At 42.9% G+C, this 23850-nt stretch overlaps 3 long non-coding RNA genes across 10 annotated transcripts; all 3 read right to left on the bottom strand.

Moving 5' to 3' along the window:
* Window positions 1-10515: 10515 nt before the first annotated feature.
* On the bottom strand, window positions 10516-15406 carry LOC124652051. Of its 4 annotated transcripts, XR_006987566.1 has the most exons (8): window positions 15186-15406; window positions 14024-14237; window positions 13446-13543; window positions 13266-13353; window positions 12327-12450; window positions 11922-12193; window positions 11095-11344; window positions 10516-10614 (listed from the first exon to the last, which is right to left on the bottom strand). It is a non-coding gene; the product is annotated as an uncharacterized LOC124652051 (long non-coding RNA). The 4 variants fall into 4 exon arrangements; XR_006987564.1 differs by lacking the exon at window positions 13266-13353; XR_006987565.1 differs by lacking the exons at window positions 11922-12193; window positions 12327-12450; window positions 13266-13353; window positions 13446-13543 and adding an exon at window positions 14819-15065 and having other exon boundaries at window positions 11095-11283; window positions 14213-14237.
* Window positions 15407-15413: 7 nt separating this feature from the next.
* Window positions 15414-17191, bottom strand: LOC124652050. The gene is made up of 4 exons (XR_006987563.1): window positions 17111-17191; window positions 16732-16982; window positions 15957-16132; window positions 15414-15563 (listed from the first exon to the last, which is right to left on the bottom strand). It is a non-coding gene; the product is annotated as an uncharacterized LOC124652050 (long non-coding RNA).
* On the bottom strand, window positions 17188-22539 carry LOC124652049. Of its 5 annotated transcripts, none has more exons than XR_006987558.1 (8): window positions 22390-22539; window positions 20891-21075; window positions 20468-20558; window positions 19596-19725; window positions 19322-19477; window positions 18412-18582; window positions 17664-17836; window positions 17188-17285 (listed from the first exon to the last, which is right to left on the bottom strand). It is a non-coding gene; the product is annotated as an uncharacterized LOC124652049 (long non-coding RNA). The 5 variants fall into 5 exon arrangements; XR_006987561.1 differs by having other exon boundaries at window positions 18412-18575; XR_006987559.1 differs by having other exon boundaries at window positions 20962-21075; window positions 22390-22538.
* Between the last annotated feature and the right edge of the window lie 1311 nt (window positions 22540-23850).

The following is a 23850-nucleotide window of genomic DNA, read 5'->3' as shown; positions in this document are numbered from 1 at the left end:
CAAATAAGTAGTAAGCGCCAGCAAGACATGTAGTTTTTGGCAATTGTTCACAAGCCAGATCCTGATTTTTTCTACGAGAAATCAACTAACAAACAAACATTTAAAAGGTACCATGTTCAGCTCAGAAAAACAACAATATACATTAAAAATATTGTTGGAGAGCTGATGATAGATTGCATCAATAGTGCTCACGTAGCATCACGAAAACCAACTGAATTTGGACATGAGGAACTGCAACACAGACATAGATATCAATAGCTTCCATGATTTTGCACTGCAAACTTTAGCATCGTAACATCAACATCTTCTCATCAGGTTCTACCACGAGCAGCATCTTCTCATCACTTCAAACATGAACATGCATATATCAATATATTTTCAAAGAATCTTCTATCATTTTCTAGCCATGGTCCTGCATTGCAAATACATATCAATGACAATCTGTGTCTACACCTCAAGACACTAGCATAGATAGTACCTGAAGTCAATTCTCATCAGGTTACACACAATAAGAGTAACATGAATTGAAAATAACAGAGAAAATCAATATATGTATAGCTAATCATACACACAACTAGATGGTATCAAGAAAATCAATAAACACAGCTAGCTACATGAAAATAAAAGTTTGGACATGCATGCAAAGTACTCTCTACGTACTAGTGATGACCACTCATCACAATAGAAGGTCAATGTCTTGGGTTCTCTCTCATGCCACCATCCACACTCGAATTTCAATGGTATGAGGTGGACTGGGAACCTGTGTACCCAAGAACATGCACCTGCAACCTCCCCCTGCCCCCTCACTTCTTCCCCAAGCTGGACAAATATTGCGTGTTTCCAGGACCTGAAAGGGCAAGAGCTGTTAACATAATACCAATGTGTGTCTATATTAAATGACCATAATAGGAGTGTCTAAGCAAACATTGGAAGTTTTGGCTTGCTATGCGACAATGCTAAATTAACTAAAGAAATCCATGGGTGCCTGAAGCCTGTAGTGTTTGATACATATGTCCCACAGATTGCAGAAATTTATGGACACACAATAGTCCAATATCAAGATATGTGTATATACAAAATATCCTATGAGCTGAATAATCAAAACAGAGTGGCTGATCATGATGCCCACTCCTAACAGTCAGCACTAGCCTGATCAGAAATTTCTAACAATCAGCACTTCCAGCCAAGATTCCTCTACACTTTGCACAGGAAAGCAAAAAAATGGAATCATGTTCTATGTAGACATGACCCAACAAATGGAGCAAAGCTTCACCGGTGCAAAACTAGTTAGATGATGCTAACCAAGCCATAGTTTTAGTATGTGCATTCTCATACATGAAAAAATGGTAGACAGAAACCATGAGCTCAGTTCGGTTCAGTCAAATAAAAGTAGGGCCAAGTATAGAACTGAGTTTCAAGTAGTTATTGAAGATTTTATGCCAGACAATTGCAAAAACAGAGCAGGTGATTTAACTTTCTGTAGTTCTGGCCGCTAAAGCTGCAGATCAAGACAGACACACATATCGACTTCTTTTAGACTTGCTGTGAAGAAGCTGAGCATCTAGTTCCAATTACAACGCCTGGAATCAATCCAGCATCATGCTTGTGTGCCCGCAGAATCTCATCTAAAAAATTATAACTGGAACTAGATTAGATGCTTCATACCAGAAAGAGACCCAAGGGCCATGCTCACCGCCAGCCAATTCTATCCTCGATCGTCTTCAGCGGCCCATGCCTTGAGGCACACCTGCAGCATGGACACCAACTGAAAAATATGTCTGAATCTATGTGGACATGCAGGACCAAATTTGGGTTCAGTTTATGATTACATGCAAAATATGAGCATCAGGTACGGCTACACTAGAGCAAGAGAACTGATCAAGTTATCATCAAAGAGTAAAAGGAACAAAAGATGATGCATTCTCGAATGGAACCCCCAGGTGCACTTGTAAATTTGATTAGAGTTGACAACACTCACGTTTTGCACTGAGTTGAAACTCTAGTTTTTTTTTTTTTTGAACAAAGGAGGGGCCTCGAAGGACCCCGAAGCAGCACTTAAATTCCAGACGGTGGGTACAAATTTACATACAGGACCTTGTAGAACACCTGATCTACGAAACCAACCTGCATGTTTACACAAAGGACCTCAGGGAAAAAGAAAAAAAAAGCAATCGAGACCCTGTCCCTTATCCACTCCACCGACGACGAGACTCCCAGCGCCGGCTACCACTACACCACCGGGGACAAACCACTTGGTGGCGCGAGGGTACTGAACTCCGTCGAGGATCTCCAGCAAGGCCTCCTCCTTGGAGGCTGAAAAGACGTCGCTGCGTCTCGAAAGGCCGCCGATGCGGCTGCAGATCACGACGGCAAAAGCCGCCGCGTAGAACTCCTCAGGGTGCTGCTTGATATTCCGCCGCCGTCGCCATGAAGCAGAAACCGCAACAGCAGGTCTCTCCCTCCCCTCGCCACCAAGGCCGGCCAGGGGGATTTCACCGGCTCCACCACTCCGCTCCAAGCTAAGGCACCTGCTCGAGCTTATTGAAGAAAGCGTGAACGGCTTCCCCATCAGCTTCACGCGGCACCACGCCGCGTTGACCAGAAGGAGCCGCACCAAACATCGCCATGCGCAGCCGAAGCACATAGCAACACGCTCCAGTACTCCAGCCACCGAGATCTGCAGAAATTGATGCCGATACCCTCCTTCCCCTCGCCTCCAAGGCCGGCCAGAAGGAGCCACAGAGCACCAAACCGCGAAAACCAGCGATGGCCGCAACCGCTCTTATTCAAGGGGCCTCCGCCTCCAACAGCTTCCCCACCAACCTCCCACCTCGGGAGCTCGCCGGGAAGCACAGAGAACGGCCAACCTGCGCTGAGCGGCAGCACAGGAGGGGACAAGCCCAAAGGCATCTCACCAAACGCCACTGGGGACAGAACTACAATCCTTAATCCTACAGGAAGGGCGAGAAAGACTAGATCTACTATATACAAGATGAGCGTCTCAACCTTCGAGTCGGAAGAGAGCTCCGAAACGAAGAAGACTCTCAACGGTGGCTACTGTAGCTAAGCGAGAGAGGGAACTTGTTTGTGATCGGGCAAAACTAAAAGGCCAATTGATGTTTTTTTTTCCTTTCTGTCATGGCACGAGTAAATCAAGTGGAAGATTTAATGTTGCAAGGAAATAACAATCACAAGCAGGACGCATCATCTTAACTACAAGCCCATACTACAAGTACCTATGAAATATGTCCAGATGGGATGAGTTCACCATCGCTGGCACATGAATGCGAGCCGGCAAAAAAAAGGTCTGTCTTATCACTCTTACGGAGAATTCAGGGGCATCCTTAATTGGTATATGTTATGTAGAAATTAGAAATATGCTTGCTTTTATCCCTTCAAAACTAATGAAATCAAGTATTATATACAAACTGTGTATGAAAATGTCTTTAACTAGTAGTAACTGAATCATCAGAATTCTGACAGGAACATCCTCATCCATCAACCACTGAACTATGCATGCAATGATCCGAAAAACACCATCTATACTGCTGAAATAGCTGAATCAAATGCCAGTCAACCACAAACATATGAAGCCACGCCATGCATATGCACATACTATAGAAGGAAGCATTACCATGCAGTAGCTCATGGTTGCCAGAACACGCCAGTAGCAACAGCTCCAACCACAATTTCAGCAGCACCAATTGGGGCAGGCAACCCCTGTTCATCCTCTGTGTCTAGACATCCCTAGGCCAGAGAGAGCCCGTCCCACCAGCCAGTCACACGCTGTCACCCATGAGCTCGCCTTGCCCTCCTGGAACGCTCGGACGCTTAAGCGTCGCCTAAGCGACGCCTAGGCGACGCCTTTAAAACCATGATCCTACATGAAAGAAAAACCACTGGATCAGGTTGACATTGAGTAAGTCAACTAATTGTCTTGGATGATATATGGAAATGCAACAGCGAGGATCAGTGGAAGCCAAAGGAAGCATGGTACTTGTCACAACTCGATTCCCCAAGGTAGCATGCATGATGCTTTTGAAGTTGAAAGCCAAACAAGAGAAAATTGAAGTTGAAAGCCAAACAGATAAAAGAAGATTTTGAATAGTCCTTCTGCATTGTGCTGCAAAAGGATCTTGACGGTATGTCATTTAAAAGAAGCAAGAGAGTGGTGTCCCAGTACCTGATAGTGCATCAACATCACCACCTCTAGAAAGAAGAAACTTTACTATTTCCGAGTGCCCTAAAAAAAGAAAGAAAAAAGACATAAGGGTCATAACATATAAACACTAGATACGGCTAAATAAAAATAAAAATGAAGTAGACATCATAAGAGAATATATACGGACTAGAAGGATAAATACAATGCCTACTCTTTTTTATAAGAGTATGACGACACATGGCTTTTATAAATCTGTGAGCAGAAAATTAAAACTAATGTGACAACTACGTTTACCTTTGATTCATAAGACTAATTACTATTCAGACGTATGTGACTAGAATCAGGCTTGTTTTAATTTATGGCAACAAGAAAATTGTTTATAGCCGGTCGTTTACCTTTGATTCATCAGACTAATTACTATTCAGACATAAGCAAATAGAATCAGGCTTGTTTTAATTTATGGCAACAAGAAAATTGTTTATAGCATGTAGTATACCACCTCTAAGCTCGAGAGTAATTTAGTTATAAAGGGACACTAAATTCTGTAGTCGGCAAGGATTACAAGTGGCTTGACTTGTAATGACCCGGTATAAAAATAAATCTTTAAAACTAATATTGGGAGCTTTTAAACCTACAGGACTAAAAGGCAAATGTGAGTTTACCTTCTTTACCTTGCAAACCAAGGGGTGGGACTTTTCCTAATTTGAGTACACCTTTGTCTTACATGGGAGATTTTTTCTTCTGAACCGACCATGTATTACTAGATAAGGATCATGGTAGAATTAAAATAAAGATAATAGGTGATGTTTATCCCAGAGGCTTCCACACACCCTCAGCAGTATAAATACCACTGCCCTCCCATATGTTAGGCTACACTAGTAAAACACACTCACGGTACGACACCTCCAGGAGTAGTAGTTCTAGTAAAGCTGAAGGAAATCGGTGCTTGGGAAGAAGGTTAGATACTCTGCAATATTGTTGTTCTTCACTTGAATCGCTGCTTGCTCTATGATCTAGCAACAAGATACACACAGTAGCAACTAGTACTGAGGCGTTGGTTCTGCTATTCATGTGTATGCATCGCCTCACTTAATCTCTAGTTTTTCTTGCATCTCACAACTCTTGCTTTGTCACTGCCTAGAATCAAGTAACATAGCTGCCGCTTAATAATCTGTTAAAGGTCGCTACACCTCTGATCTAGTAATCTTCTTGTACTAGTATAGAATCTAGTCTGAATGTTTGGTACGTGCATCCCAGGATCTGACTAGTACATGCACCTCACGCTAGTAACCATCTTTTAAAGTGAAGCAATGATACGCATCAACACTAGTACTAGTGGCTCTTGGTTGCATACGTAGGTGCTCAACTAGAAAGGAGCATGCAGGAGATATATTTGGTTCAGGCTTTTGATTCAATAAATAGAATTCAACAAGTAAACTCTTGAGACTGAATCCCTGCAATATGCAGCAAATCTCTGTAATACTAAACCCTGATGACCCAAATCTGCTATGACTGAATAATTATTTCTTGTACTAGGTACAAAGGTTCAGACCAGGAACTGCTCCATAACTTGACGAGGCAAGCTGTGCATATCAGTTAAAACTTGATAAATCAAACACTAATTACTCTGACTTGATTTCTGCTATATGATGTGTTTGCTATATCTGAACCTGAGATTGATTAATGGATCCCTAGATGATGAACGAGTTACAACACTAAAACTCTTACATGACTGCCTTCGTGTGCCTTTCTGATTTGGTGTAAGAAAACAAACACCCACTGACTGAATATATTGTAAGACATAATACTATCCATCATAACAAGGGCAAGACATGGTATACTTAGCCTGAGACGGCCGGTTCCTGAAAGAGCGACGCGCGGCCAGGCCGGTGTCAGGGTGAGATGGGCAATCCTCACACAAGTAGGGAACTCGGTGGCGCGGTTCTCAGAGATGGGGTATTACCAAGGGTGGATGTTATGATGGATGTCTAACACCTCTCTGAAGAGAATAAACTTTGTGGGATTTATACTAACTTGTAATCTTGCAACGTTGTTCTGATGGTAAACAATACCATTAGATTTGTTAGTTTGATTTTCCCCCTCCCATCTAACTTAATCTTGCTGAGTATTTTCCATACTCATATTTTATTTTCCTGATATGCACAGATTATAATGAGGATCAAGGTAGGAATGAAGGGCTTGGGGAGTGACGTCTTGGCGTAGGAGTTTCCAATATGTTTAGTTGTTTACAGTTTTCTACAATAAGAGAATAAATGTCCAGCCTCTCATGTTTAGAAGGCTGAACGCTTCAATGTAATGGCTTGCATACAAGTTTGAATAAAGTACATCTTTGTGCCATACTCCAGATTGTTTCTACAATTTGCCTTATATGCTTATGAGCCCCATGGTTCTTAAGCATATGGCGACTGTCATGCCATCTAGGCCCTAGTTTGGGGCGTGACATGACTTGTTGCGGCTTGTCGCGCAACTTATCTGCGTGTTGCAACCTCAGTGTCGACAACCTAGAGTGACTCGACTAGTTGAAATTGTTGATCAACAAGTTTACTAGTCGATGACAAAACACAACTAGTCCCTGTTTTTTAGTCGAGCTACTAGTAATGGGCTGGGACAAAAAAGGCCTGCCCATGAAACTCTACCCCTCTAGATCCAATAAGACCCCTCCCACCCAGCCGCCTATCCTCTCGCTGCTCTTCCCATTGTGCCACCTCTCTCCTGGCCGCCGCCAGTTCGCTGGCTGCGTGGGCACCGCTGCCTCTCACCTCATTGCTGTGCTCCATTCCTCCTCCCATGATCTCCTTCGCGACTGTACCTATGTCTTGAGCTCGTCTCCACTCCCTTATGCCATCAATATCTAATATTAGTAGCATGTTTATTAGTATTTTCTAGTAGTTACAGCTGCACTACATGCCGATAATTAAGTCTACCCCTAATCGAGACTAGTCACGACTAGTCTGTGAGTCGAGTCGGTACCCCAGAAATGCGTAATTCTTGGTTGTCGGGACAATAAATACTGTAATAATAAAAATCACAAGAGCTACAAAGGTGGTATACTGTGATGATTACGATTATGATGTCCACCGTTATCACAAAATGAGGGGGTGCACAACACACAACAGTCCTATAATCATGCATCAAATATTGTCGCCTAGTACAAATCATATCTTTGCTTTGACCTATGTAAAGCTGACTCATGGATTTTATAAATTTGTAAGCAGAATATAAAAAAATAATGTGACAACTACTTTTACCGTTTCATAAGACTAATTACTATCCAGACGTTGATGAACATGACAAGCAAATAAGAGCAGGCGTCTTTTAATATATGGCAACAATTTTTTTAGAGCATGTCATATATATATACCACCTGTAGGCTCGAGATTTATTTAGGTATGAAGGGACACTAAATTCTGTAGTCAGCAAGAATTACGAGTGGCTCCACTTGCCGCGGCTGTTGCGCAACTTTCCAGCATGTCGCAACCTCACTATCGACAACCTAGAGTGACTCGATTAGTTGAAGTTGTCGATCCACAAGTTCACTAGTCGACGACAAATCACGACTAGTCTCTGTTTTGTGCCCCCTCTCACCTCGCTGTTGTGCTCCATTCCTTCTCCCCTAATCTCCTTCACAATACATGGGTCTTGAGCTCCTCTCCACGCCCTTACTATCAGTAGCTTGTTTACTTAGTATTTTTTTAGTAGTTACAGTCAACTACATGTCGAAAAGTCTACCACTAATACTAGAGACTAGTCACGACTAGTATGTGAGTCAATACCCAACGACAAGTTGCGACTCAGCGACTCGTAACTCGGTAGCCAGGACAATAAATATATACAATAAGAACTGCGAGAATAAGAATGACAAGAGCAGACAAAGGTGGTAAACGGTGATGATTACGATTATGTTGATCATGATCTATTACAAAATGAGGGGGTGCACAACACACAACAGTCCTACAATCATGCATCAAATATTCTCACCTAGTACAAATCGTATCTTTGCTTTGACCTATGTAAAGCTGACCTTCTCAGATATCCCACGACATGTTGTTGGTTTCCTCCTTAGCTGTCCAACGAAATGTACTGAGCCATGATGGCAGAGATCTCTGAATCCATGTAACTCTAGTTAAAATCAAGCACAGACCGGTGTCATTACTACTTCATAATAATTGTGTTGTTAGAGAGGATGAGTAGAGATGCCTCTTACCCTTATCATGTTTTTGTACACTGCTTATGCTCTGACCCCAGCAAAAACAAGTCCAAAGAATATAATCCAACCAACTTTGGAGGCAGTCTGTTTGCCTGCAAGGTGTTTATAAACAACATTAGACTTCTCTAACATAGAAAAGGTGGAATGAAACTGTGAATCTTTTACTTGCTGATGCCATATTTCTTGGCAGAACATCCTGCATAATTGTCTTAATGTACGTACATCACTTATCGCTATCACTCGATTTCAGCTAAGAAAGTGGATTGCAAGGCTACAACAGTAAAAGCAGATGGCATTTGCTAAAAGGGTATGATAATAGCAATGCATGTAGTGAGGTACAAATTTCTACTTACCAAATTGTACAATAATTCAACATGTACAAACATCAAGGAAAGAATCTTATGGAGGTAACCCTTGTATACTAGGAACTAGCACATCCCCCTATTTTTCATAAAAGTACAGAGCACTAAGTGACCAAGCAACAACCAGTCCAACATTTAAACTGAAGTATAATATCAATCATCTCAAACAACAATTATAGGTTTACTAGGCCCTTGGAAAATTAAATCCACTTTAAACACCATGGTGTTCACTCCAGATTCAATTAAAGGACCTTCATAGTAGCATCTGATACTACATGCTTCGTCGGTCAAACACAAAACAATTGTCAAATAGAGAAAAAGTTCAGCACAAAAAAAAGGGGCAAGGAAATAGTAATGACCCTGAGCATGAAACTAATGCTTAGTCTTGCAACATCAGAAAGTTACAAATGAAGTGTCATTTGCTTCATTGCAGCTTTCATTGGTCACCTCCACCGAGGGGATATCCATATGCCAATGAAAAGCCAATACATTTGAGCATTCAGTTCAGATTTTGACCAAGCTCAAATATCAATTAAGTGCTTCACGAAACAAAACAAAAATCACAAAACAGAATTCAAAAAATGTTTGATTCCATCTTGTAAATTAAGATAGGAACTAGTAAGTAGTAACTAGCAGACCACCAGAAAGAACATGTCTATATATAAACATTCCTAGAAATAAAACAAGATACCTATAAACATATTTTATTATTTATCATGATACAATGGTATTTCTTATCTATTACTAGTGGGGATGCTAACTCGGTCACGCCGAAACGGAATCACCTTGTAATCTTTGCAAGTATGTTAAACTTATGTAATCACCTTTCATTTTTGTTCTCGTTTGGCTAGTTATCGATATGGTGTTTTTGGTTGTCAGCAACAATAGCATGGACTTGGGCCGCCATGTATCTTGCTTCTTAGCTTCGGCAGGATCATATCACATATGTGAAGATGATCATTCTAGGGTAATTCTAGTGAGGTGCAGTATTTAATTAAGATGGGATGCAAAGTGATCTTGAGTGACAGAACATGTTGTATGAACAAAATAATATAAGTACTTATTTTATCTGAAATCTGAATGGAAAATGAGCAACGTGATAAAGCGACGATATATCAAACTTCTTGAAACTTCGTCATGTTTCTAAGAACTGGAATGAGTTTATTTTTCATGACAGATGAATGCAAAATGAGTAATATGTTATTCATGATTTACCAAAGTGTACCCTGAGAATTTCATCTCAAAGCCTAGTACTTCACTGGCCCATGTTTCAAAATTTAGGAAAGCACACATACGCACGAAATCTCAACTTTTATACCACCAGAACTGTGGCACGAAGGAAACGACCCAGTGCACCACCTAAAGACAAACTCATCCCCAACTCATTCCTCCTATTGAGCAAGAGCATAATGCACAGAGATCAACAACATGGCAAATATAAGCAATTCCCCAACTGCAACTACTAAAAAATGAACAATACATGATTCTTTACTAGGAGTAAGATCCTGACAACCAAAAACACCATATCGATAACTAGCCAAACGAGAACAAAAATGAAAGGTGATTACATAAGTTTAACATACTTGCAAAGATTACAAGGTGATTCCGTTTCGGCGTGACCGAGTTAGCATCCCCACTAGTAATAGATAAGAAATACCATTGTAGCCAACACCAACACAACGATAACATGGATATTTATTTAACACCAAAATCACCACTTATTTGCCAAACAAAATGAGCATCACTAGGACTAGGAAATTGTACCTCTTCATTCATCAGTTGGAAATCCTACACCAACATGGTAATCTTGTAATGATGGTATCTCTGTTCGTGCACTATAATTGCTCAATGCTTCCTCAATCCTATTAAGAAAAGAAAACAGAAAGTTACAGGCAGAGTTGGAATATTATGATCTTAAATAGTAGGGATACATAGGTAGGAACGAATTGTTCCACCAAACTAGTAAGAAGATTAACCATCGGACTGAAGCAACAAAGCAAACTAGTAAGAAGGTTTTCCTATGAGAGCTTCAATGTCAATACTCTGATATGTAAGTATAGGAAGATTCAGACTTTCATGACCCTACTGGAGAGAGTATTGAACATGACTAGCCTAGGAAGAAAACTGAAGGAACTACCAGAGCCCAAGATGTTGCTATTTCATCTGCATTTTACCTAAGAAGTATATTTTCCATATTTTGGTTTTGCAGTTAAACGTGGAAGTATTTCCCGTCTTTTGTTGACTCGGATCATTTAGCAACAAATGATGAACCCGTATGGTTGTGTACATAAATACAAAGGAGGAGACAAGTAGATCGCACAGGAGCGATTTTTCCATTCTACCTCTACTCTGCCCTTCCATTGTTGGGTCCATGGAGCTCATCACCACGACACTGTTGCTTCAGAGAATGAGTAGGAGGTGGTGGTGTGGTGCCATGTGCACGACAACACTGGCAGAGACCCTAGTGCCCCTTTTTCCTCACCTCATCTTCTGATCGTGTCCCCAGCAACATACCATCGTCTGGTTGTTACCTGCTATAGCTCCTCCCAGTCCCAGGCTTAGCCAAGTTACTATTGGTCACAGCTTCTGTACCTGAAGAAGAAACACAAATTGATCAAACAGCCAGAGGAAAAACGGGGATCGCCATGGCTACAACTTGTGTACTTCAGGTACAGATCAAAAGTGAAAAAATCGTACAAAAACCACAGAAAGAATGCACATCTATGTTTCAAAATTATTTTGGATTGGGCGTAAATAAGAGACAGGGAGCAGAAACGGAATGGTTGAATAACCAGAAATTAAAGCAACTAATAGATATCTACCCCACACGAATTAAACTGCCCAAAATCTCGATCACAAAGATGTACTACATATTTGATAGTGTCAATTAAGCTCTTCAGGACATGTACTGATGCCTAACTTTGTGGCCAAAACCAACAAGATGGTGGACTATTAGCTGAGCATGCCCAGTTGCACTCGATTTTTCAGAGATAAACATTGTAACCAACACAAAATTAAAATGATGTAGAATCACAACAACACAAGATTCATTATTTAGAACAACAAAATAACATGGAGTAAAATAGCGAACCCCACCACACATAGACATCGCACAAAATAGCCGCGGCTCCATGCCCAACAAAGCAAGAAAGGGAACAAAGGAGCTCACCGGAGAGGGGTCCAGCCAAGGCTGACACAGGACCGCCACCGCGGTTGCAGCACAACGACGATGAGGTAGGCAAAGCCTAGGGACAGCCAAGCCTACCTATTCACACGAAGCATGGTGGGCCACAGTCAGCCCAGCAGCAGCGCCGGATCCCTCAGTGGGATACGCTCACAGCAGCTACAAGCTGTGTGGGGAGGTGTTGTTTGAGACCAGCGCACATTTAAGACAACGACGGCTGTGCAGGAGACCTGTGTTGGGCTCCAGGGTGCATCATTCTAAAAATACACAAGTAATAGATGTTATGAATTTGAATATGATCTTTATGAGAGATCTATTTGTATAAGTACAAACTTGTTGAGCATAAGTACGAACAAAAGAGCACAAGTCACATGGGAATAAGCCAACTACCTGGAAGGTGCTCTTGTAGGCTCGTTGTAGTATCTAAGCAGCCACGAGTACTTGGCCGCCACAATGCCCGACTCTCCCTCGTTCGGGAAGGTCTTCTTCGCTATAGACACCACCAAGGGGAGCTCTGCAATTTTATTATTTTCTTATCTATTCCTTTCCGGTTTTGTACAACTGCAAACTGCCCCATCAAGCTTGACACCTTCTCGCATTGCTAATAAAATTCGTTTACACATCTTGACCTATGTGGAGTGAAGGACTCCTACACCAGCAAGACCATCAAGTCCTACCTATGGTATGGCTCCAAGAGGGAAGCAACCCTTTGTGTCAAGGAGCGATGCAACCGGTCGAATTGGGGTTCGATGAGTCACCTAAGGGGGTATTGACCACCCTACGTGGCCTACCTGTGTTGAGTTCAGAAATCTATCCATGTCTCCAAGTGTGTGATCCACCGATTCACTGAGTGTGTCTTTCTTACCACAGTTTTCCCTATCACTTGAAGCCCTATCAGACTTCCGCCCTTCCCCATGGGCCAGGATGCACTCAACCAACAACAACCTAGAACCATCAACATTACTCCCTTAGCCCAGCTGTGGCCGCTCAACGCTTGGGAATACTACTTCACCGACCCATGTTTCAACAACGGCCAGCACAAAACGTACACACATCCGTGGCACGAAGGACACGACCCAGTGCACCACCAAAAGAAAAAATCATCCACGACTTATTCCTCGTATTGAGCAAGAGCATAATGCACAGAGATCAACAACATTGCAAAAATACAAGCAATTCCCCTACTGCCAGCTACTAAAAAATGAACAACACATGATTCTTTACTAGGAGTAAGATCCGGACAACCAGAAACACTACATCGATAACTCTGGCATAAACAGTAGCCAAATGAGAACAAAAATGAATGGTGATTACACAAGTTTAACGTACTTGCAAAGATTAGAAGGTGATTCTGTTTCGGTGTGACCGAGTTAGCATGCCCACTAGTAATAGATAAGAGATACCATTGTAGCCAACACTAACACAACGAAAACATGGATATTTCTTTAACACCAAAATCACCACTTAATTACCAAACAAATGAGCATCACTAGGACTATGAAATTGTACCTCTTCATTCATAAGTTGGAAATCCTACACCAACATGATTATCTTGTACTGATGGTATCTCTGTCCATGCACTATAATTGCTCAATGCTTCCTCAATCCTATTAAGAAAGAAAAGAAAATAGAAAGTTACACGCAGAGCAAGAATACTATGATCTTAAATAGCAGGGATACATAGATTGGAACGAATTGCTCCACCAAACTAGTAAGAAGATTAACCTTCAGACTGAACAGACAAAGCAAACTAGTAAGAAGGTTTTCCTATTAGAGTTTCAATGTCAATACTCTGAAATGTAAGTATAAGAAGATTCATACTTTCATGACTCTACTAGAGAGAGTATTGAACATGACTAGCCTAGGAAGAAAACTGAAGGAACTACCAGAGCCCAACATGTTGCTATTTCATTTGCATTTTAACTAAGAAGTTTATTTTCCATATTTCGGTTTGGCAGTTAAACGTGGAAGTATTTCCTGTCTTTTGTTGACTCGGATGATTTAGCAACAATGATGAACCCGTATGGGTGTGTACATAAATACAAAGGAGACAAGTAGATAGCCCGAGAGAGATTTTTCCATTCTACCTCTACTCTACTCTTCCATTGCTGGGTTCATGGAGCTCATCCACCACGACACTGTTGCTCAGAGAATGACTAGGAGTTGGTGGTGTGGTGTCATGTCCACCACAACACTAGCACAGCCCCTAGTGCCCCTTTTTCCCCACATCCTCTTCTTATCGTGTCCCCAGCAACATACCATCGTCTGGTTGTTACCTGCTATTGGTAACAGCTTCTATACCTGAGAAAGAAACACAAATTGATCAAATAGCCAGAGGAAAAACAGGGATCGCCATGGCTACAACTTCTGTACTTCATGGACAGATCAAAGTGAGCAAATCGTACAAAACCACAGAAATAATGCACATCTATGTTTCAAAATTATTCTAGATTGGGCGTAAATAAGAAAGGGAGGAGAAACGGAATGGTTGAATAACCAGAAATTAAAGCAATTAATAGATATCTACCCCACACGAATTAAACTGCCCAAAATCTCCACCAAAATCACAAACATGTACTACATATTTGTTAGTGTCGATTAAGATTGTCAGGACATGTACTGAGGCCTAACTTTGTGGCCAAAACCAACAAGATGGTGGACTAATAGCTGAGCATGCCCAGTTGCACTAGATTGTTCAGAGATAAATATTGTAACCAACACAAAATTAAAATGATATAGAACCACGACACAACACAGGATTCATTATTTACAACAACAAAATAACATGGAGTAAAATAGCGAACCCCACCACACATAGACAGCGCAGAAAATAGCCGCGGCTCCACGCCCAACAAAGCAAGAAAGGGAGCCAAGGAGCTCACCGGAGAGGGGTGCAGCCAAGGCTGACACAACACCGCCACGGAGGTTGCACCACAATGACCATGAGGTAGGCAAAGCCTAGGGACAGCCAAGCCTACCACCTCACACGAAGCATGGTGGGCCACAGCCAGCCCAGCAACAGCGCCGGAGCCCTCGGTGGGATACGCTCGCAGCAGCTACAAGCTGTGTGAAGAGGTGTTGTTTGGGGCCAACGCACATTTACGACAAAGGGCTCCAGGGTGCATCATTCTAAAAATAAACCAGTAATAGAAGTTATGAATTTGAATATGATCTTTATGAGGGATCTATTTGCATAAGTACAAAAGTACGAACAAAATAGCGCAAGTCACAGGGGAATAAACCAACTACCTGGGCGGTGCTCTTGCAGGCTTGTTGTAGTATCTAAGCAGCCACGAGTACGTGGCCGCCACAATGCTCGACTCTCCCTCATTCGCGGAGGTCTTCTTCGCTATAGACGCCACCAAAAACAAGAAAGGGAAGCAAGCCTTCGTGTCAAGGAGCGATGTGAGCGGTCAAATTGGGGTTCGATGAGTCACCTAAATGGATTATTGACCACCCTTCGTGGCCTGCCTCTGGTTAGGTCGGAAATCTGTCCCTGTCTCCAAGTGTGCGATCCATCAATTCACTGAGTGGGTCTTTCTTACCGCAGTTTTCCCTATCTCTTGAAGCCCTATCAGACTTCCGCCCTTGGCCCATCTGCGGCCGCTCCACGCTTGGGACTACTCCCTATAAACCAAAACTATATGGTCAGAATCAAAACTTTAGAATGCAGTAGCAGTTTAGCACAAACAAGTAGGATATAGCAGATATTCTCTAGAAGTCCAGGACTATAGCAAATGGTGAAAAGGGTAGTATGACTTAAATAATGATGTCATGTTAAAAAGCAGCAGGATAAATAACATGGATAAGAAGATTTAACCAAGAAATCACATAGTATCAGAATTGGTATAACACGATTACACCACAAACTTTTTGGAACTTAATAGAGTTGCTAACTAGCAGTATTAACACTACCATAGGCAGATATGGAAGCATACAGAGGAGTACCACAACCCATCCCAATTACAGGAAAACATAGCAGACCAAATAAGCATAAGTATAACCAAATAAAACCATTACCTTGGTGGTGATGCCGTAAGCTCAGCATAGTATTTAAGCGCACGTAAGCACTTGGCCACCAGCCCACCACAATGCCTGACTCGCCCTGATTCTCCAGGTCACACTCAACCACGTCCAGCCTCAAGACAGCGACACTGCACCCTTTGCCAGCGACAGCCGCTCCATATGACTATTACCTGTCACATAAATGATATGGTCAAAATGAAAACTTAAGAAGACGGATAGAAATTTATCATAAACCGGTACGATATAGCAGATACTGTCTATCACAATTGTGATGAAGACAACATGAATTAAATAACAATGTCATCTCAAAGTAACAAGCAAGATATAGCATATGATTATTCACTTGAAATCATAACTCAAATAAGGTCACCCTAAAAGTGAAAGAACAACCACAATGCTTGGCAAGTAGACAACAAAAAAAACTTAAAGCTAGTTGACCAGTGCATGAATCAATCATCAAGAAACAGGGACATATGAAATCCCTAATTTACACAAGATTAGAAGGTTATTATGTTTTGGTGTGCCCAAAACCAAAAAGATGATGGACCAATAGCTGAACATGCCTAGTTGCACCAGATTTTGTAGAGATAAACATTACTGCCAACACAAAATTAAAATGATGAAGAATCACGGCACGACACAAGATTCATTTTATACAGAAACAAAATTGCATGGAGTAAAAAGACGAACCCCTCCGCACATTGGCAGGGGACAGAATAGCCACGGCTCGATGCCCAATAAAGCAACAAAACGATCCCGAGGAGCTCACCGGAGAGGGGTGTAGCCAATGCCAAGACAACACCGCAACCGCAGTAGCAACACAATGACAAGCTTAGTGAAGCCCAGAGCCAGCCAAGCCTACCACCGCACACGAAGCATGGTGGGCCACAACCAGTCGAACAGCAATGCCGGATCCCCCGGTGGAAGACGCTGGCAGCAGCTCCAAGCTGCGTGGACATGCATTGTCTGAGACCAACTCCCGCACAGGAGACCGGTGGTGGGTTCTGGTGCTTCATTGACCTAAAAATCACCAATAGGAGTTACGAATTTGAATTGGATCTTTGTGAAGGATCTAATTTCATATGTGTAACTACTTGAGCATAAGTGCGAATAAAAAAGCACAAGTCAAAGGGGAATAAACCAACTACCTAGGTGGTCCTCTTGTGTAGGATCATTGTAGTATCTAAGCAGCCATGAGTACTTGGCTGCCACAATGCCCAACTAACCATACTTCTCCAGGTCGTACTCAACCAACAACAGCCTCGAACCAGCAACGAGGATCCCTTGGACCAGCTCCAGCTGCTCCACGCTCAGGACTACTCCCTGTCACCAAAACTATATGGTCAGAATCAAAACTTTAGTTCACTAACAGCAGTTTAGCACAAACCGGTAGAATATAGCATATATTCTCTAGAAGTCGGACAGTGTAACTTAAATAACAATGTCATGTTAAAAAGCATCAGGATAAGTACCACGGATAATACGATTTAACTAAGAGATCACAAGTACTAGAACTGCTATAAGAGCATTACACTGCAATCTTATCTGGAATTTAGAGTAATAGAGCTAATAACTAGCAGCACAAGCACCGCATTGCAGATCTGGAAGCATACATAGGAGTACCACAAATTTACCATCTCAATTTCAGGGAAACATATACCATACCAAATAATCATAAGTACAACCAAATAAACCCAGTACCTTGGCGGTGCTCCTGTAAGCTCTTCATTGTGTTTAAGCGCAGGTAAGCACTTGGTCGCCACAATGCCAGACTTGCCCTGATTCTTCAGGTCACACTCAACCAAGTCCAGCCTCAAGACAGTGATGTTGCTCCCATTGCCCAGCTATAGCCCCTCCATGCTCAGGACTACTCACTGTCACAAAAATAATATGGTCATAATAAGAACTTAAGAGGATGGGTAGCAATTTATCACAAACCAGTACGATATAAAAGATATTTTCTATAAGTCTAGGACTAGCTCAATGGTGACAATGACAACATGAAATAAGTAACAATATTTTAAAAATCGTAGCTCAAATACAAGTCATCCTAAAAATGAAAGCGCAAGTGCTCAACCACAGGTCCATTTTATGTAATGTATAGGCAAGTTCTAGGGGAGCAGTGGTACACTCAATCATCAAGAAACAGGGTACATAATTAATTTGGACATGATTAGAAGGTGATTCTGTTATGGTGTGACCAAACCAGAAACATGACAAACGAGTTGAGCATGCCCAGCTACACAAGATTGTTCAGAGATAATGAAACCAAAAGAAAACTGAAATGCAGCCGAACAAATATTATTGTTTATTTTTTTACAGCCTCAAAATAACCTGGGAGTAGAGTTATGAACCACGCCGCTCAAAGGCGTGGCAGAAAATTACCACAACTCAAATGAGCATATGTACGAACAAATGAGAACAAGTCACAGGGAAATAAGCCCACTACCTTTGCGGTACACTCGTACGGTCATTGTAGTATCTAATGGGCCGTAAGTACTTGGCCGCCACAATACCAAGTTGTTCTTCTTCTCCAGGTCGCACTCAACAAACACCATCCTCGAACCAGCAACACAGCTCCCTTGGCCCAGATCCACCCGCTAAACGCTTGGACTACTCCCTGTCACAAAAACTATATGGTTATAATGCTAACTTAAGAAAGTGGAGATGAATTTATCACAAACCAGTAGGTTGTAGCAGATATTCTCTAGAAGTCTAGGACTACCACAATGGTGAAGGACACTATGGAATAAATAACAATGTTGTTTCTTAATAATCAACACTATATATAACATGGATATTCTCTCACTTCGGAATCGTAGCTCAAATACAAGTCATCCTAAAAACGAAGGCTCAACCACAAAGTTCATTTCATGGAATGTCGACAATTGAAACCTTGGTGCTAGTTGACTACTGCTGCACTCAATCATCAAGAAACAAGGTTCATGATATTAATTTTCGCAAGATTAGAAGGTGATTATGTTTTGGTGTGGCCAAAACTACCAACATGACAAACTAGTTGAGCACGCCCAGCTGCAGTAGATTGTTTCTTTAGAGATAACATTGCCGCCAACACGAAATTAAAATGGTGCATAACATATCTCAGGATTCCATTTCTTACAACCTCAAAAACATATGCAACAGGAACGCTCTATACACACTTGAGGGGGATGAGATTGTAGCATCCAACACAATTACGCTCAATCTACTTGCTATAATTGCTAGCCAAAATTGTATACCAAAACCATACAGTCAACAGAACCTGCAAACAACAAGGTAAATTCACAAGCAAACGATTGTGTTGCACAACAGGCAATCACGGAATAATCAATCAGTGCAGGGCAGGCAACGAGAGGCACCTAGTGGTTCGTTCTTATCCCAGGTGGCGGCATGCGTTCTAGTGGAGGAGGAAGTCACCATCATGTACCCAGGCGCCCTACTGAACCTTCATGCACGGCGCCATCAATGCTGCCGCCGACATTGGGGTCTACCAGCATGACCCAATCATGAACTTTCTACAGAGAACAGATAAGTGAAGCTAGGGTTATCTTTCACCACAGAGAAAATGAAGAAGCCGCAGCCTCTTAATCAGCAAAAGGGATCCGGACAGGTCTAGGAGGATGTGAGGCTTACCGCCATGTGCCAGCGCTCAGCAGTCTAAGTCCGTCGTATGAGAGCCTAAGCAGTAATAGCAGCAGCCTAGCCACCCATTTTCCAGCTCCAAGGCACAATCCACATTCAAGATAAGTGGCGGCAAAAAAATCTGTAATCACGAATGAAGAGAATAATTAGAAGAGAAAACTCAAAGTGTTGATGTATCTAGAAACACTCATGCTACTGCCTTGTGTTGCGGTTGAACCCATTTGATTCATGATAAACTAACAAAGAGTGTAGATATAATATCGACACGAGGACATCAATGAAGGTGCTGCCATTAATTCAGAAACCTAAGAATATAATCTACAAAATTACTACACCTTTATCAGTTTTTCCGGATCGTCGTTTACTAGTTAGATAATTTTTGCTAATGTAGCACATAAACCTAAGTAGAAACAATCCCATTTATGCACCAAAAGAGATGAATGAACTCAAGAACCCCTAAATCAAATACTCAACGTTGTGTGCTGTTTACAAGGTAAAAGGCAGGCTGGAGGCACTGGGTCGTTCTTAACCCCAACTGCGTCCTAGTGAAGGAAGTCATCCTGAACCCACCTATTGTGCACCTCCAAGGCACGCTCCAATAGTAAGGGAAAGTGGCCGCAAGAAATTGTGTGATGAAAAACGAAGAGGATGCTTAGAACTCAATACTACTAATTTAATCAAAGCGTCGAGAAATATTTGTTAAGATGCCGTTCTCCATGAACAAAGAAGCCAGAAATATACATATTTGAGCAATCTTGTATATACTTCCAGAGACTATGCATACAACAGACTGTACATTCAAAAAGAAAAGGAGAGGAGAGGAATCATAAGAGCAGCCCTATGCATGCAGAAAAATCGGAGACCTGAAAGCACAAGTGGAGTCCTGGTCCACCCTCCAACACCGCCTCCTGGTACGCTCAGCTTGGTGCTATTCAACCCTGGTATGATCTGAACCTGAAAGCAATAAAAGTTGTCAGTTGTGTTGATTCATAAGCAGCACCAAAAAAATAACACAATCCATTCCGTTTGGACTATAATTGCAATATAGAATGTAATTCAATACTTGTATGAGTTGCAATATATGCCAGCAAAGCTTAAATACAAACATCTCATGTCTCGGCTATTTAAAATCAGGCCATCAGCATATGAATATGACATTTGTAGAACCCGCTTTATAAGACAGTGTCATAAGACAGTTGTGAACTTGAGGTTACACCATTATAGCAACTGAACACTCTAAGCCAAAAAACTAAATTAGCAATGGTCAGGTCGAAACTAGCTCGAACCTTTCTGTGCAGCAACAATTGCGTGGCTGCCAAAATATCACGGATTGATCAGAGAAGGCAGCAGGATGCACCTTACTATGAGTCGTTCTTGTCTCCGGCGTAGTCCTGAACTTGGAGCTGCGGTTCCTCGCCATCGCTGCCGCATTGGTCTGTACCACCATACAAAGGTAGCTAGGGTATTCGCCCTACACAGAAAAGAAAATGCAGCATTTCATCACCACAGAGAATCATGAACACAAGTGAGCATTAAAAAACACAAGCTAAATCGCACTCACTGGCGATTGTAATGCATAGGCAGCCAAAACAGCAGAAAATTATTATCGAAAGGCAGCGAGATGCACCTATCCGTTTTACTCGTTTTTGTCGACAGCATCCGAGAGGAGGAAGTCCTCCTGAACCCGCTGCCAATTATTCAGCTATAAGGAACACTCCATATTCAGAACTCAACAATAGCATAAACAAATATGGGACATCAAGTTAAATCAGTAGCATATCAAGTACTCATGTGAACTTGACCAAGAAGTTTGATCAAACAATCAACTAGAATAGTAAGGAATTAATTACAATAATAGGTATGGATAAGGAGCTGCTGGAGAGCTCACATATAAAGACCATAAAAACCAGAAGCATGACAACCACCAATGTCGACACCGAGCCAGAAACCGAGGCATTGAATTGTCTGGAAAAAGCAGAGGACTCACTGCCCATGGTTAAAACGTTGGGGTTAGACAAGTAACCCATTCAACGGGGAACAAAAAAAAAAGGCAAAGATCTAAGCAAAACAGAGCGCATGCAATCATCACTTTGAAAAGGCCATTGGATATTCATGGACATGGCAAGGCTTGAACTGCGATGCTAAGTTAAAATTCTAAACTGTAGTGCTTCTTCTTTTCTTCTTAATGTTGGAGATGGCTGGTCAAATGATCCAAGTTTATCTGAACCTGTTATTCTAAATAAGGCCTTTCCCCTTGCATAACCAGTACGCATAAACTACTGGGTGAGTGACATACATACATGTGCAGTACGAAAACTTGATGAAGATACAAGATTACCGGTGCGAAACTATAGTCGTGAGGTACATACATGTACGTCTAAATGTCCGTATCATTTCTGGCCGGTGAGCAGCATTTGCACACTTGGCTCATTAATATGAGGATTATGCATCTAGCCAAAAGACCCAGGTCTGCCATGGCATATCAGGTAAAGAATTAATTAGATAGACTGATGATGAGAAGTAGTCACGTCCTGCAGAAAAATGCAAGATCGACCCGCTGTCCACTGATCATATCCCAGTGTCCAAGGCAAGCAATTGTGCAGTATCTGTCCCCAAATCAATCAATTTGTTGAAGGAGCATAACTAAAAGTGCAGATGGATCAATACCTCGCATGTGTACGTGAGGCAGATGTCCGTGGAAAGTGACGTGAGTAGAGACCCAGAAATTAAGAGTGTTTCACTCAAGGTGATGCTAGATAGCAACGGGATGTTGAAGGATGCTCACCTGGCGGGGCCGGGGCGGAGAGGAAGCCGGATGGCGTCAAATCAGGAAGGTTGCCGGCGTGGGGAGAAGGTCAGGGAGGTGGTCGCTGGCCGGCTGCAGCATCCTGGTCAGGGCCGTCGCCTGCAGGCCTTCCTCCTTCGACCCCCCTGTCGTTCCCGTTGCTTGGGCGGCCACCACCAGGAGCCCCGCGAGCATGCTCTTCGTTGGTCGGGTCGGCGCTGTGGAGGGCGGCCGGCGAGGGAGGGAGGGGCGGCGGTGGCGGCGAGATCGATGAGGCGTCCGTCGGGGAGAGGAGGTTGGGCGGCTTGCTGTGTACTGTATCCAACAGAGAGAGACTGATTGATTTACACAAAAATAACCCAAAAGTGGAAGAAAAGCACAGACTAACCCTCCGGCGAAACTATTTCACCAATCTAACCCTTTTGTGTGGCGCCCCTCCCGGGGCGCGCACACATGCCCATGTGGCTCCCCTCTGCCGGCGCCACCGACCCAGCCGACGTGGCTCCATCGACGCCGAGCTGGTGCGCCCATCCGACGTGGCGGCATGTGTGGCGCCCCTCCCAACGGCGCCACACATGCACTTGTAATCCCCCAAAACATATCGTAAGACAATTCCTCTGGGACTTAGCCGTTTTGCGAGGCTCGATGTGTGGCGCCGATGCCACGGGCGCCACACTAGCATGTGTGGCGCCGATGCCACGGGCGCCACACATAGAGGCTCGCGAAAACGGCTAAGGACTTATCGTCCGAAGCCCCTGGATGTTTTCGACCCAATAGTTCATATAGGTTGGCATGTGTGGCGCCGATGCCAGGGGCGCCACACTAGCACTTGTGGCGCCAGAGTGGAGGGCGCCACACACTGACTTTTGTTAAAAACACGAAAAATCCTACCAAACTCCAACGATTCACGAGTACAACATTGGACACAACAAGTAGCAATTTCATGACATACACATATAACACTTCATAGGTCACATTGTAGCACGTAGATTCAAACAACAAGTAGCATTACGGACCATGGTTCGAAATGACATAGGGTTCACAAATCGATACTTATGAATATAGAGTTCACAACAACACGTAGCACATCCTAGTTGCGTCCTCGACGTGCCGTCCTCGTGGGCTGCTTCCGGACGGCCATCCTCTTCGTCCGCTGCCTTGGCTGCTCCTGCTGCTCGCTCCTGCCGCTGCTCGCTCCTGCTGCCTGCTCCTGCTGTCGCTCTCTGCTTGCTCCTGCTCCTCCTCCTCCTCCTCCTCGTCCTCCTCCTCCGAAGAGAACGGCTCGTCGTTCCTCATCCTCGACATAGCTGATCTCCGCGGCGGCCCGTCATCGGTGACAACCTTCTTTCCTCGGTTGACATAATCTTCCGGAGTGTACCGGTTTGGAGCCTTGCCCCTTGGCTTCAAGCTGGTAAGCCGACCGTTGCTTGGAGGTACGCTTCGGAAGTACGCCTTGACTCG

This window comes from Lolium rigidum, chromosome 5, assembly GCF_022539505.1.
Source record: "Lolium rigidum isolate FL_2022 chromosome 5, APGP_CSIRO_Lrig_0.1, whole genome shotgun sequence".
NCBI lineage: Eukaryota > Viridiplantae > Streptophyta > Magnoliopsida > Poales > Poaceae > Lolium > Lolium rigidum.
This window is presented reverse-complemented; position numbering and strand designations above follow the sequence as displayed.